The 15,066-nt window shown below is 29.1% G+C and overlaps 2 protein-coding genes across 3 annotated transcripts in view; one reads left to right on the top strand and one right to left on the bottom strand.

Annotated features, from left to right (window-relative positions):
- Positions 1 to 15,066, bottom strand: part of LOC145324492 (uncharacterized) — a 72,635-nt gene that overhangs the window by 49,605 nt on the left and 7,964 nt on the right. The gene's annotated exons all lie outside the window — the stretch shown is intronic.
- The window catches only part of LOC145325232 (uncharacterized), a 60,485-nt gene continuing 56,488 nt past the window's right edge, over positions 11,070 to 15,066 (top strand). For both annotated transcript variants that reach the window (XM_080168157.1, XM_080168154.1), the window contains exon 1: positions 11,070 to 13,721. The gene's annotated coding sequence lies outside the window, so the exon portion shown is untranslated. The remainder of the gene's footprint in view (positions 13,722 to 15,066) is intronic.

The raw sequence follows: 15,066 nt of genomic DNA, 5'->3' as shown, positions 1-15,066 counted from the left end.
TGTGTGTGTGTGTTTATGTCTTTAATGGCTATCTATAAAATGTCAAATAAAGGGATTTGTAAACATACCCCAAAAAGTACATCAATTTCGACTTTAACTTTTGTTTTAGACTAGTGGCTTTGCCCCTACACTCTGAATGAATTCTGGCCGGGACCTATAAATATGCTTCCCTGAAATGACAAACTTAATTATTTCAGTCTTCAACGCGATCTGATTTTAAATTGACAGACACAAAATATTACTTATATAGATTATTAATTGAAGACAGCTTATATATCCAGTATGGCTTCGATACCCATTGATATCCGCTGGATTATATAACCGGTAATATCTTGTATCGTATCGTATCATAGACAATTTTTTACAAATAGAAAAAGGAAAAATATTAGTACCAGTTTTGTTATCACGAGCCTTCGGCCCCTCAGAGCTAAGAAATTCATAAATAATCTTATAATTTATCCTTTTACTATTAAAGGAAAGCTGTCTATAATACGATGCAATAAAAAACTATTATGATTTTGTTTTGTTAATATACCTACAACTTAACCCCTGATTATTATATAATTCAGTTTCTACTTAACTGTGCTCCTCTTATTATAGTTCTGATATCCTATTGAGTCTAACTTTCACTACATCTAATTTACATCCATTAATTCAATAAATAACCCCAGTCAGACATTTATCCTCTATTTATTTAATAGGTTACATTGTCAAAAGCAAAGCCTTTCTTGCATGTTAGGTCAGTTCGTTCGTAACGAATAGCTCTGTTAGTGGTAATTTAAGCATGTTAGATTTTAATATAGTTTTCAGACATTATTAGGTTCATTATAGGCAGGATAGGAGTAGAAACGTGTTTATTATTTTTTAACTTTAGACATGAATTTAGTTATATCAGTTTACTATTCTATTTTTAAAAATATTTGTTTGCTTCTTATTGTTGCGCTAGTTATGGATATGATTTGCTGTGTTACTTGTTTATAATGTTTTAAAGAAGATATGTTATGAAAACATTATTACAACAGCACAAACTACCACTTTCTTTACTTTAACATAAAACATTTAGACCACAACAAACTTTTTGTTTATAAAAAACGTATTTTTTTATGCTTATTGTAGTTTAGGTCAGGTTAGGTTAGTAAATATGAGCCCCGCAGTAAATAGATCTAGAACTAAGCTTTTTTCTTCAAAATAAAGGAAGGGTTATCTTTGATCAATAAATAGGTTTAAGTAAAAGTATTTTTATTTTCTTTGTGTTTTTTATAACAAACAATACACAGTTTGGTGATATGAAAATATACGGAAGTTAGAGAACACCTGTTTTGCTCTTTCTCTAAAACTCTATTACTCAACTCTTGTACGTGTGTTCTGATATCCTGATGTTTGAAACTTCATAGCTCCCACCAATATGCATAATTTCCAGTGATTAATGATCCGCTGTCAGAGGAACAAACAAACAAACAGACAAACATAACACACAGGCGGAAGGACCATGTTACTATAGACCAATCTGATTTCATGTGAAAGGGATAAGAAAATGTATAATAGATTAATTCTCTCTTTAACTCTGCTTTAAGTAGATTTTTAGTATGTATTTTAAATGTATTTTTCTGTAAACAAATTTTCTCCGCCTCCTGAAAATATTAATAACAAGACGCTCTTGGTTTTAAAACTGTTTTATGTCACTTGTCTGATTTTGTAGTAGTCTGTTTTATTTTAACATCTTTAGTTATGATGCATTTTGTTGGTTAAGACTTGAAACTACGTGTCAAAATATATTTATTTGGGAGAAGGTAAAATTTGGGGGAAGAGGTTCTAAGTAAACTCTTAACGATCAAGGGATGAAAGTTGTTTGAGAAAGGGAGGGTGGGTGCGATAGATAGATATGTTTAGTGGTGTGTTTTGTGTAGGCGTGTGTGCGTTTGTGGGTGTGTTATAGAGAAAGAGAAAGAGAAAATGATATGTCATACTTACTTACATTAGATAAATAAACCCCGAACCACTTCATTATGCAATCTACATTTTCCTGGATATTTTGTCTACGGTAGACCATAAGTGTACAGCTTTACAGTACATTGTTTCTATTTGTTAAAGCAACACATATGATAAAAGAAAAAGATTCTTTTTAAAGTAAAATGCTTATATTTCAATCAAAATCTATATTTTTGTATTTTTTACCGATCCACTTCATTATGCAAATCAAAAGAAAATCAATGAGAAAACGTTTGTTTTGCCCTTTTCTCCACTTTTAAAAAATAATTCTGATAAAATAACAATTTTTTAAGGGATTTATGCATTAATTATAATGAAAAACAGTTTAAGGTAGATTTTATTGATTTTTCTAAATAAGAAATAATTGAAAAAAAGAAATTCTATCCCTATCACTTTAGAGGACAGCTGCCGACCCCCAGTCATATGGATGAAGCTAAATGCATGTAAAAAATATAAATTTGCCTGAAAAGTATACAAAAATGTTTTTTGATGTGTTAAAAAAATCCATTTTAAAATCTTGATTTTGAGGATGATGGCCTTTAAGATGCTCTTACTGGTGGTGATGGTGAGCTAAATGTTATCAAAGTGCATGCCCTTGAAGAAAACTTATATATTGAACTATGGTCCAATTTTTGTAGTCATAGCAGCCTCCAGCCAAGCAATATTAAAAAAGAAAAAAATTGCAATTTTAATTACTAAAATTCATAAAGTAAATAATGTAGTTTTTAGATAATGGTTATATTTCATGTCGAAAGGCTCCACTGGAGGCTGCTATGACTACAAAAAATGGTACATAGGTTAATAGACAAGTTGTTGTAATGGTCATGTACTTAGATAACATTTAGCTCACCTTCACCACCAGTAAGAGCATCTTAAAGGCCATCATCCTCAAAATCAAGATTTTAAAATGGATTTTTTTAACACATCAAAAAACATTTTTGTATACTTTTCAGGGTAATTTTTATCTTTAACATGTATTTAGCTTCATCCATAAGACTGGAGGTCAGCAGCTGTCCTCTAAAGTGATAAGGATAGAATTTATTTTTTTCAACTATTTCTTATTTAGAAAAATCATTAAAATCTACCTTAAACTGTTTTTCATTATAATTAATGCATAAATCCCTTAAAATATTGCTATTTTATCAGAATCATTTTTTAAAATTGGAGAAAAGTGCAAAACAAACGTTTTCTCATTGATTTTCTTTTGATTTGCATAATGACGTGGATCGGTAAAAAATAAAAAAATATAGATTTTGATTGAAATATAAGCATTTTACTTTAAAAAGAATCTTTTTCTTTTATCATATGTGTTGCTTTAACAAATAGAAACAATGTACTGTAAAGCTGTACACTTATGGACTTCCGTAGACAAAATATCCAGGAAAATGTAGATTGCATAATGAAGTGGTTCGGGGTTTAGATAATGTATAACATTAGTGGCTGCGCCGTAGCACCTAGAGTCTCATCATACTAATGGGTATAAAGATATCCTTAAACCATCCCTAGATTAAAATAAGAAAATAAAAAAGACTGAGACCACCTCAGGGCCCATGTGAAGCTTCCCTGCAATAGGAAACTCAATCTATTTAGTGGCTAATATGATCTTAAAGGACATACTTGATAGATGGATGAATAACATGTCATTATAAGATAGATAGATAAAAAGAAAATTATATGTTTTGGTAGAGTAAATATGGTCTACTTTTACATATTTTTATAGATTCATATATATATATATAGACATAATGTAATAATGGCACAGATATCATGGTTTATTTTTATGTCAGATAAATTTGATGGATGAATATATAGAAAAAAGGTATACAATTATAACATGTATGTTTTACTAATTTGTTGAGTCTAATTATACCTATCGTATATCTTCGCTAAAAACCATATACATTAAGACAATTATTCCTTTTTATGAAAACTTAAAACATCTAGATAGCAAGATACAGCAGCTAAGAACATGTTAAAAAGAAAACTATTTGTCTAAAATGTTATTTTGACAGTTATATATTAAGAGTAGTTAACTACCTAATCAGATTGTTATTAGTAGTGCAGCTCCTTTATAACTTGGGTATGTTCTTTTTTCCTTATAGAATGATTAACAGTTTGCCGTTCTTTATTTCTAAATTACATTTTACTTGCTGTTATTACTGTAGTATAGTCTAATGTATTTATTCTTTAATTTTTAGCTTGACAATGCTGCGCTTCTTATGGATACAATTGCCCTTGTAACATATTAAATGGTTATAAAACGAGATTATTGTAACATTAAAAGATATTATAATGTAATTTAATATGATAATATAATAGTATTAACTTGTCAAATTTTAGATAAGAATAGGATGTATTTTAATCAGTCTTGTTTGAATGGATAGTAGAGATGTGGCTTCTAAAGAAATAAAGTTTTTCTTAAACTTTTCCAACAGTCAAAAAGGTTTATAAATACCTAACTATTCTAGTTACATATCCTATTACATAAAGTATTCACCTTTTCTGTAGCGAAGGATATTACTTACCGCTGGACCATTATGGTTCTCCTTTACAATGAAGCTTCTTACAAAACCATGGAAGGTTAATAACTATTTTGTGGAGGGTATTTAAACTCTCCCAAGTAAAATCACACCTAATTCTTTTTATTTTAAAAGCCGAAATTGAAAATTAGGGTGAGAGGCCACTTTCGTTCCCCACATTAAGTGCCCCTAGAAGCCTCTAGGGGCGTAGCCGCTAGTATTATAATATAATACCAAGTTGATTACCTTTTTGGGAGTGGCTTCTTCTTTAATTTTTAACATCTCAAATATGACGCGGGTTATTATTGTATGATAGAATAATGTGCTTTTTGTAAAAGGGCACAATAGTTTTTCTTTAAGGGGCATCAAAAATATATAAAAAAAACCTTAAGTAATCCTTTTACATTATTTAATTTTCTTGTTAAATTTTCTCTCAACTTTTCTGTATCCTCTAGTTTAAGAGAAGTTGAATATTTTCCTATGAAAATGTTTAGGGACACAACTCTTGGAAGTGTATGACCCTTCTCTAAGACAAAATAGCTAAAAACCTGATCTGGCTTACCAAACAGTTGTAAGAATAAGCGGATCAGTCATTAAAGAAATCTTAACAATTTAATATACATACACAAAAACGTCTGAACTATATAAGTGTGTAGAACTTTATTACGTAGATTATATGAAAATCAAAATAACGTTATTTCATATTTATCAGTGACAAAAAAAAATTGTACCACACTTAATGACGATTGAGTAATGCCTCCCTCCGTCTCTCCTCTTATTTTTGAATAATTGAAATTTAGAGTGGGGAGGGGGGGGGGGAGGAACTACCATCTTTTATTTTAAATTTTTTAAATAATAAGAGAAGGGGATACCAGTGTTTTTATGTATGTATTTTTTGTGTGTTGATTCTGCTGACTTGAAAAAAATTAACATTATCCTTTTTTTGTTTTGAATTTTGACCGTGACATCTTTCAGTAATATACTTGTATAGGTGTCCATAACATCTAGGGGCTCTGTATTCAAAGGTAGTTAGGGTAATGCTTTAGCCCATAAACAGGTTTAGCTGCCATGCAGAATCTTTCAATAGATTTAAAGAGGGAGGGGACATTGAATTGTAAATCATTCTTCCACGTTTGTTGGATTCAAAACTTAGGGATCTTTGTTGATTTTTGATTGGTTTAAAAAAATAGCACTGTCTATTATTATATCCCTTATAAATCCCAGAATGATTGTAACTAAAAGAATCTAAGAGGGTTAGTTATATGGTTAAAAGGAAATCAAATGGATATTATAAAAATTCTACATAGTTGGAAATGAGTAATATTGTTTTCTTCAGAATTTCCAACTAAGTACTTTTTTAACTTGTTTATAATATGAAAATAAGGTCTATTATGTCCGCAAGTAGCGCAGTAACATTAACCTGACAATCTATGGGGGCCAAATTGTGTATGTGTGTAGCAAATGATCTCTCTAACCACTGAACTTTGTTGTAGTAAAGCTTATTATAGGTCCAGAGAGGTTACTATCTTGTGGGAGAGTGCCTTGACCCTCACAAAAGAAATCGCACCCGGAAAAAAAGCACTCGAATTTTCATCTGAACTTTTGCATGAGTAATCCTTGGTAAGTCTATTTTCCCTAAATCGAACAAAAAGTTGGAAAAGTAACGGCTGGCGGTTCAGCCGTTTAGCCGTTTTTTGCCTATTTTCAGGGTAAATTCATCATCAATTACGTAGGAATCAACTTTATAACATATTTTTGATTTAATTCTTGTTAAATAATAGCAATAACCATTTTTAAAACTTCTAGTACCAACAGCTACCGTCTGGAACCGTTTGATAGCGTTTTGGAGTGGAAAAGAGTATTATGTAGAGAGAGGTTTCGTGATTAATTTGCAATATAGTTATCCAAAAAATGGCAAAACGGCTGAGCCGCCAGCCGTTACTTTTCCAACTTTTTGTTCGATTTAGGGAAAATAGACCTACCAAGGATTCTCATGCAAAATTTCAGATGAAAATTCGAATTCTAAGTGCCATTTGCTCACTGATTACGAGATGGTTGCATTAAAAAACCCCCCCCTTGTTGTATGTTTTTTGTAGAAAAAAACATTTATTTTCGAAATTAGTTCTTAGTACATAAATTAATATGTACTGACGTCATATTAAAATATACATTTTGATAAAACCAGGATAATTATATTCATAAGAAGCACAGCTTTAACCAGATAATAGCATTTCTTATAGATACATTAAACTTCCTTGAAAACACAGCCAAATGGCTTAAGCAATTAGAGAGATCTTTTGCTCCATATAAAAATTCCTAGCTAAGTATATATACAGCCACAAGACACTCATAGAGGTTCTCTGAAAATTACAAACAAATAACGAGTATTTTTGGAGATAACCAGACAAAAACTACTTTTGAAAGAAGAAGGATAAAACAATATGTGTATTTAAGATTACTATCTGTCTATTAATCTCTGTATTAAAACACAATGTAAATTATATCGCCCAAGGCATACAAACTGACAAATATTATTATTTATTTTAGAGCAATAAGATACCATGAAATAACAGTAGAATTATTCTTCTAAACAAACTGCTAATGAGCTGTAATACTAATATAAAATTAATTATAGAACCCTCATTCATTGTTGAGTGTAGATTTTCTACATTTTGGATGTGTATTTGGCTGCTTGGTATAACTTTTAGCTCTAATAATGTATTCTAAGCATGCAAGACTCCAAGTATATATTTAAAACATGACTTGAAGATTCCTTAAACATTAAGGCATGTTACCATGATATTAGCTTGCTTCGCTTTTATGGATGCTTTAATTCTTGTTTAACAAACAGTTACAATAGTGTCAAATTACTCAAAGAGTTGGTAGTTAAAAAGTTTATGACCACTTGATTCAATTTTAAATCTGATTTAGGTATTCAAAATTATTTTTCGCGGATTTTTAAAAATATTTTTGAAAGATTAAAATATAGTGGATTCTTACTGACTTTAGAATTATTGTATTTTTTAAATCAAAGTAAATTGTAATTTGAATAGGTAGTTGCTTTTCTTTAAAAATTGCACTTAATATTGATTTTTCACTTTACATATATAAATTGATACAGCTAGGATAATAACATTGATAGGGATTTATTAATTTTAATTTACTTAAATCATATAGGTAATATATGTGTGAAATAAATCATAAAATGGAGTTGAAAGTGATTTTGTTTTGGAAAGTATAGGACAATTTTGTCGTAAATCGCATCAACTATTAAATACGTAGAGACTATAGAGTCTAGACTTCGTAGAGACTGTAGAGTTAGAAATCAATACTTTATGAGATTAAATAAACAATCTTATTGCTTCATTGTTTATAAACGTCTGACACTCGAAATACCCTACTGCGCTACTTTTAAATATCATAACCATTTCTTTACAAATGTAGCTTGACATTGCTGAATAACTGTCCTTTATCCACGATTTTGACATTCAATATAAAACATTTATTTCATATTTTATACCTACGTATTTAGCTTTATTTATGTCATTTAAAAGAAACAAATTTTGTATAGTTACTGTTCTTTATTATTCATTTTTATCGATTTTAAAATTTTTACTTTTTTATACATTAAAACCATTTTGAAATAAGTAGCACAAATATCTAAGTTATCTAATAACCTTAGACATACAAATGGGGTATTCCTGTCCAGTTTTTTGTTTAGGAATGAATATTTCTTACCCGAGGGAATAAATGATGGACTGATAGGTCATCATTTATTCACGAGGGTAAGAAATATTCATTCCTAAACAAAAAACTGGACAGGAATATCATTCTCATTTAAACAAAAAACTCAATTTTTTATGCTAAAATGTGGTTTAATTTTGGTTTTTAATTTTCATTTATTTCCCGGCTATGATCATTTATATCCCTGATATCAAGTTTCTTTTAATAATTAATAAAAATTCAAAAATCTTCCAAAAAAAATTAAAAATCTTCTAAAAATGACTACCTCCCGGGAAATAAATTACTACCTCCGGGAAATAAATGAATATTTACATCCACTATTTAAGGGGTTGTTTATATGGGAATGATAATTTATTCTTATAAATTAAGTATCTTTGCTGTAGATAAGGAATTTTTGGTTGAAACAATAAGATTGCATTTGTCGCTTTATTGATTTTTAAGATTTAAAACGAGCCTTACTACTCTTTTTTTTACAATATTGTCCTTGTTAAATAGCTTTATTACACTTGTTTTAAATAGCTTTATTACACTTGTTTTAAATATGAATAACATTTTTATTTGCGTTTATACTATTATTTATACCTAATGATTTTATTAAACTTTAGGAAAAACTTATTGTATCACATATTTTAATGGCTTCTTGCACTTTGTATGTTAGTTAAAAAGAATTTAAAATTTTGTTCCCAATACAAATAGGTACAATATAATATTCTGTTGGTAATTCATGAATTTGATTCTCTATGCATATTTAATGTAGTTTTTTTTTATTTCAGGTAATGTTTAAGGAGAGAACGTGATGAAATCAAGAATAGTGATTCATTGGAAAAGTGAAAATACGTACCTATGAAAAGTTTAAAGGGAGGGGGCGGTTGTGACACTTTTTGAATCCAAAACTACAGAAATTCAACTTACAAAAGAGTTACAGCACTGAAATTTAGAATGATGGTCACTTTAAAGAGGTACAATGTGGAACTATGAAAAAAAGTTGTTGAAACCACCGCTACCGCCGTTTCCCGCCAAAAAAAAACAAATCGGCGATAGCGGCGGTTCCAACGCCGTTTCTTCACAGTTCCACATTGTACCTCTTTAAAGCAACTGCTATACCAAATTTCAGTGCTGTAACTCTTTTTTTAGTTGAGTTCCTTTGACTTTTAGTTTTTAGTTTGAAAAAGTGTCACAACCGCCTCCCCCCTTTATATGAACATAATTTATGTTTTTCAATAGTCAAAGTCAAGGGTGAAAAATTGTTAAAAATAAACCTTATACATATATGTATAAGATGTAGATTTTCAGATTGTAAAATACATAATATTTTAGCAATACTAGATTGCTTTATTGAATTTATTAGGTTGGGTAAAGTTAACTACCTAGTTAAAGTTAGTTGAAGAAGGTTAGATTTAGCTCTTTCCCCGCAAGGGTTCTTGGTTTTGTTGAACAATCTTCTAAAAAAGTAATAGGTACCTAGTGAAATGTTAGATACATATAATTACATTGTGAATCTTTTCTAGGACAACATTTTTTTAAATTTTTTTTATTGTTTAAAAGTTAAAAGCAAAATAGTTTTTTCTCTGATCAAATATACTTTCCAGAAGTGAATAATATAAATATTACGCCATTAAATACACAAACAGTCTGAATGTACATTTCATGTTTATACATTTTGGGGAGAGATATTTTTTAAGCTCCAAGAGGTTTGGCCTCTTCCTCCAAAAGCCTGCCCTGGAAACTTTCTGATACATATATACACCCTGTTATTATAGTAGATACTAGCGGCTACGCCACTTGGGGCCCTTGAGGTGGGTGGTTCAAAAGTGGACCCCTACATTTTCAAAATTATTTTTAAAAAGAAAGTTTTAAAAATAAATTTAGGGTTGGCATTTTTTCTAGGGGCGATATCTCTTCGGAGGGGGGTTTTACACTCTCTCAAAATAGTTCTAAACCTTCCCAGGACCTATGTGAAGCTACATTGTAAAAGGGAATCGTATCGGTTCAGCTGTTAACGAGATCCTTTAGCACAGAGAAAGAGACATCCTGTTACCTTTAATATTTTGAGACTTTTAACATACAGAAACTTGTATTTAATTGTATTAATATTGAATTATATATATAAATCAAATTAATATTTTATAATATGTTCAATTATGAATTTTAAATACTTTGCAAACAAATATTTTTCAGGTTTTTAACTTTTTAATGCAGCATGCGAATTTTATTCTAGAAAACAATCATATTTACAAGATTAACGGGATGTCAGTATGTTTTTTTGTTGTTGCAGTATTCGAATTTTATTCCAGTAAAAAATCCTATATATAAAATATTCCTAGTAAAAAGTAACAGGATGTCTGTCTGATATTTTAAGCCCGTGAAACAAGGTTACCCGCATTTATAATAAAATTATCCTTTCCCATTTGAAACTTAAAATTACTCTTGTCATTGGTGCAATATTGACTAGAGCTTGTTAGGGTTAAAACGAATATTTATTAGGTATCTACCATATTCTATATATTAAGAATTTTGTAAACAAATAAATAGATGCTACCAAAATGTTAACTCAAGTAAATGTTTGTCCTGACAAGGTTTTAGGCTTTTTAAATTTTAGGTTGGTTGAGGTCATTTAAATGTTTATTGGTAGTTTGATGTGTTTCTGACTTTGTCTCAGTCTGTTTTTCACACAATACCTCTGAAACGACTGAGAATAATCAGAAGAGCATTTATCAACTATGGACTATAGATAAGGAATTATTGGGGAACAAGGGAAAACAAATTTCCAAGATTCAAATTGCTTAAGTTGTCAAAAGCAATACCTATTATGTACCTAATTTTTATATATTTTTTTCCTTTTTTATTTTCTCTCTCAATAGGTTTCTTTGATGATATTAGATATATATTACCAATAAGGATTACAATTTTTCAATAGTGTACTAAATTAAATATTTCCAAAAACAACATAAAAAAAAACTGTAATTTTCCTTGCTATCATTAAGTTAACATTTTTCTATATTTGCCCCCAAAAAATGTTTATTCCTTTTTAGAAACAGAAAATCTAATGAAAAAAATAAAAATCATCTAAAATTTTTTTCGAAATTCCGTGACAATTTTGGCAAATGACTACTTGCATTTTCAAGCTAAAAACCTGAATTTATATTTTCATTTATTACGCCTTAATTTCCTTTCTAGCACAAGGATAAATATTGTTATAAAATGTCAGAATTATTTCCTACATAAGAAAAATTAGGTTTTTTCCCTCAAGTAACTTTTTAAGCACAGAAACCCCCTTCCCTATATTTTTTCGAATAGAATGAAAATAATTTCGTTTGTTTGTTTATTACTTTAGGTCAGGTAAGGCTAGTTTATTGTGGTTAATGGTTTAACCATTAGGTATAGGCTCCGCAATTTAGAGCCCCTCGCAGGGGTTAGGCAAATAAAAATAGTTTAGACGGATATAATATATTGTAGAGCAGCTGTAATTCTTTAAAACACAAAACATAGCACAAATGTATTTTTTAAGCTGTAATCAAAAATGAGAATGTTATGTAATCTTTGTATTTTTATCAGATTTCATTTGCTTGGATTGTAACATAAGTACGTTTTTTTACAAAAACAATTCTAAAAAGGACAATCTGCTCCAAAATATCTTTGTATAGCTGCTTTAACCTAATAATATATCCAAAGATGAACATACAAGTATCATTTTGTATTTGTCGATAAACAATTTGGTGTTTTTTCACTGTAGAAAAAGATTTGTTAGTATTATGTATTTAATAGGTACCTACCTACCGATTTTTGGAAAGCGAAGCTTTTCTTTAAATAGGCTCTGTACCTCCTTACGTAACGGTTAGCCCTTTTTATAATTTTTAAAATATTAGAATTACAAACTTTGGATGATGATTCCTGTAACTGTTAGGTACAATTTAGAAAGCGTAGCAGCTCTATAAATCGATATCAGAAAGAGAAAGTCTGTACGTCTATTTGAAACATGCTGATTTTGAACAATATTTTGCATGACAGCACAATATTTGCTGTTTTATTTGCACATGATAAATTGATTAAATATCCCAACCTAATTATTTCATGTCAACTTTATAGATAAGAGTGTGGCTTTAAGATGGATAGGTTTTTTTCTTGCAGATTAATATGGTCAATGGTCATTGAAGCATTTTGTTGATAAGTTAAACTCTGGCCAGCAGACATTAAAATATAAGAATAGAGGGGGCACGAGCTATATGTAACTTTTACTACAGGATGAGGGCCTTGTGCCGTCTTTCAATTGGGTCTTTTTATATCAGCAAATAGCGTCGGAAATATTAATACAGCCAAGTTGATACTAAAAAGCAGAAAGCAATTTGCCAGCAGACGTAAGATCCCCACCACAGTTTGTCTAGGTTATAATACACTTATACTTATACATTTATTCAGAAGACAATCATTCCCTGGAAAATACATTTTTTGAAAGTTCTAACTTTTTTGGTTAATATGTTGCATTTCTTTATGGGCCAAGGCATTGTACTAAACCATTTTTGAGACATCATTTTTAGCACTAAACTGTGTATTGTTTCATTTTAAATTGTTATTACACTGAAACTGTTTGTCATGCGAAAAGGAAAAGTAGTTTTTGATTTAAAAATTCCCCCAAAATTGTGCTACTTTTATGCCACTCTTAAAGATAAGCTGGAATTATGTAATGATAGAAACTAATCTTTATAATAGTAGTTTACATCTATTTGTCTAATAATTTGTTAAAATAAAACTAGTTATCAACATATTGTTTACTAAATGCAATTTTTATAAGCGTAGATAATCTATCATAAGTGTCTATATTTCAATACGTAATTAAGGGAGCTTGAGGTCAAATTATGTCTAAAGTATGAAAGAAAAGAATTATCTGATAATCTTGAAAAAAATTTATTAAGATTAGATTCAATGCAATGAAGGTTGATTTTTAAAAGTATTTTTTTTGGTATCATTGATAAGGTTAATTTATGTTCAAAATTAATAGAACGATTATATAATTCTACATTTTAGAAGTTGAAGCCTTTACCTCTTAAATCCTGTACTTTAGAATAATTTTCTGAAAGACTTTGTATGGGCCAATAGCAGGTTTTTGGCTATTATGTAAGGCATATTAACTATTGCATAGTAAAAAATCCTCTCTAAGAAATAATCTATGTATGAGAATGAGTGACTGACAAATTGACAAAAATCCTCTAAATTTATTTTTGAAAATCCTCAAATCTTATTTTAATTTCAGATAATCACAATGTTCTTCATTCAGTTAAAGATACCTTCAGTAAAGTGAATAAAAAAAACAAAAAAAATTAACATTTACACAGCAGTGAAGCTTAAAAAATCAAATAATAAGAAGTGAGATATAAAAAAGTGGTCAAAATACAGAAAAAAATATTTCATATCAAAGCTAATTTTTTCGTAGTGTGGATGAAAGGCCTTAACAATTTTCTGTACGTAGTACAGGTAAGCAATCTAGGACATTCTTGTTCGTATGTAGTGCAGCAATAACAAGCTTTTATAAAAAGTACTTATTGATCTTTTAATAGTTGATGGGGTATATAAATATTTGTTAAATAACCAATTAAATCGTCAAAAAAAGCTTTTTTTCATCCTGAAAAAAAGGCATTAAGTTTTTCTTTAGGTACCTACACAAAAATTTGTTTAATAATTTTCGTCCTTTCCATGCTCTATGGGACCTCAAATCAGTGGTCTTAAAAAAGTTTGTTTATGAAAGGACATTAATATTTTTTACAATTTTCTTAAGGCATTATTTCTTGTGAAAACTAATATTGAAATTTTTAATAATCTGTATAAAAGTAAGGAAGATTTAATGGCTACCTAAGTATATATTCCTAATAAACAAGTTTTCATACAGACCAAAATACCTACGTAGGTGCTTTATTTATATTTACATACCAACTCATTTCAAGAGTTTTATTTACCAATCACCTTTTTAAATAAACAATGATAAGCAATTAAAATCACCTTCAATTTTACAAATTTAAAGTTTGCATTTTTCATTAGGTAGTTTGTTTTGATAAACCAATAGTGCTTTATTTTTCTTTATGAAATTTTCATCATTTGGCTATTTGAATTCAATTGTATAATGATCAATAATATAAATAAAATAAACAAACCTATGGTGTAGTCTTTTCTTCACTTTTTCCAGTTTTGATTATTATACAACTGTTTCCAAAATAAATTTACCAGTTACCCAAGGCAGAATATTCTGTATTGAATTTAAGATTAGATTAGTTTACATCTATTGACAAATTTCTGCCCCTTTTTATACAATTATCCTTAATTGTGTTTGTAGAAATTTTTCTCAATGAATATAAATGTATTTATTGATTCTATACTTAGGTACCTACCTACCTAATTATTTGTTTGTCTTGTTCTACTTTTCATTCTACAGTAATATTGTTTAGTTAAAATATTCTAGGTTTAAAATAGGTTCCTAATCATTTTTGAAGGGTACATTGATAGTTCGATGAAAAGTCTTTAAATTTTCTTTAATGAATTTTCAATTTAGTAAAGAATTAAATTTTTCATTGATCTATCCCTTTAACCTTGATTGTTTGAACGCCGGTGGCGAATATAATGACAACTTGCAAATCAATACTAGAAAATTCACAGAAAAATTATTCACAGGGAGAAAGGGAAATGTAAACAATCTTGCATTAATTAAAATAAAGTATTCAATTTGTTGATCTTTGTTGAATGTCATGAATTTGGTTACATAATTAAACCCTACATGAAGATCTTGGTGTCATTTTGATAATAAATACCTTGAAATTTGAAATTATCT

Source organism: Acartia tonsa, chromosome 7 (assembly GCF_053477335.1).
Source record: "Acartia tonsa isolate MP-2025a chromosome 7, ASM5347733v1, whole genome shotgun sequence".
Classification (NCBI taxonomy): domain Eukaryota; kingdom Metazoa; phylum Arthropoda; class Copepoda; order Calanoida; family Acartiidae; genus Acartia; species Acartia tonsa.
The sequence above is the reverse complement of the archived record's forward strand: the minus strand, read 5'-3'. Positions and strand labels throughout refer to the sequence as shown.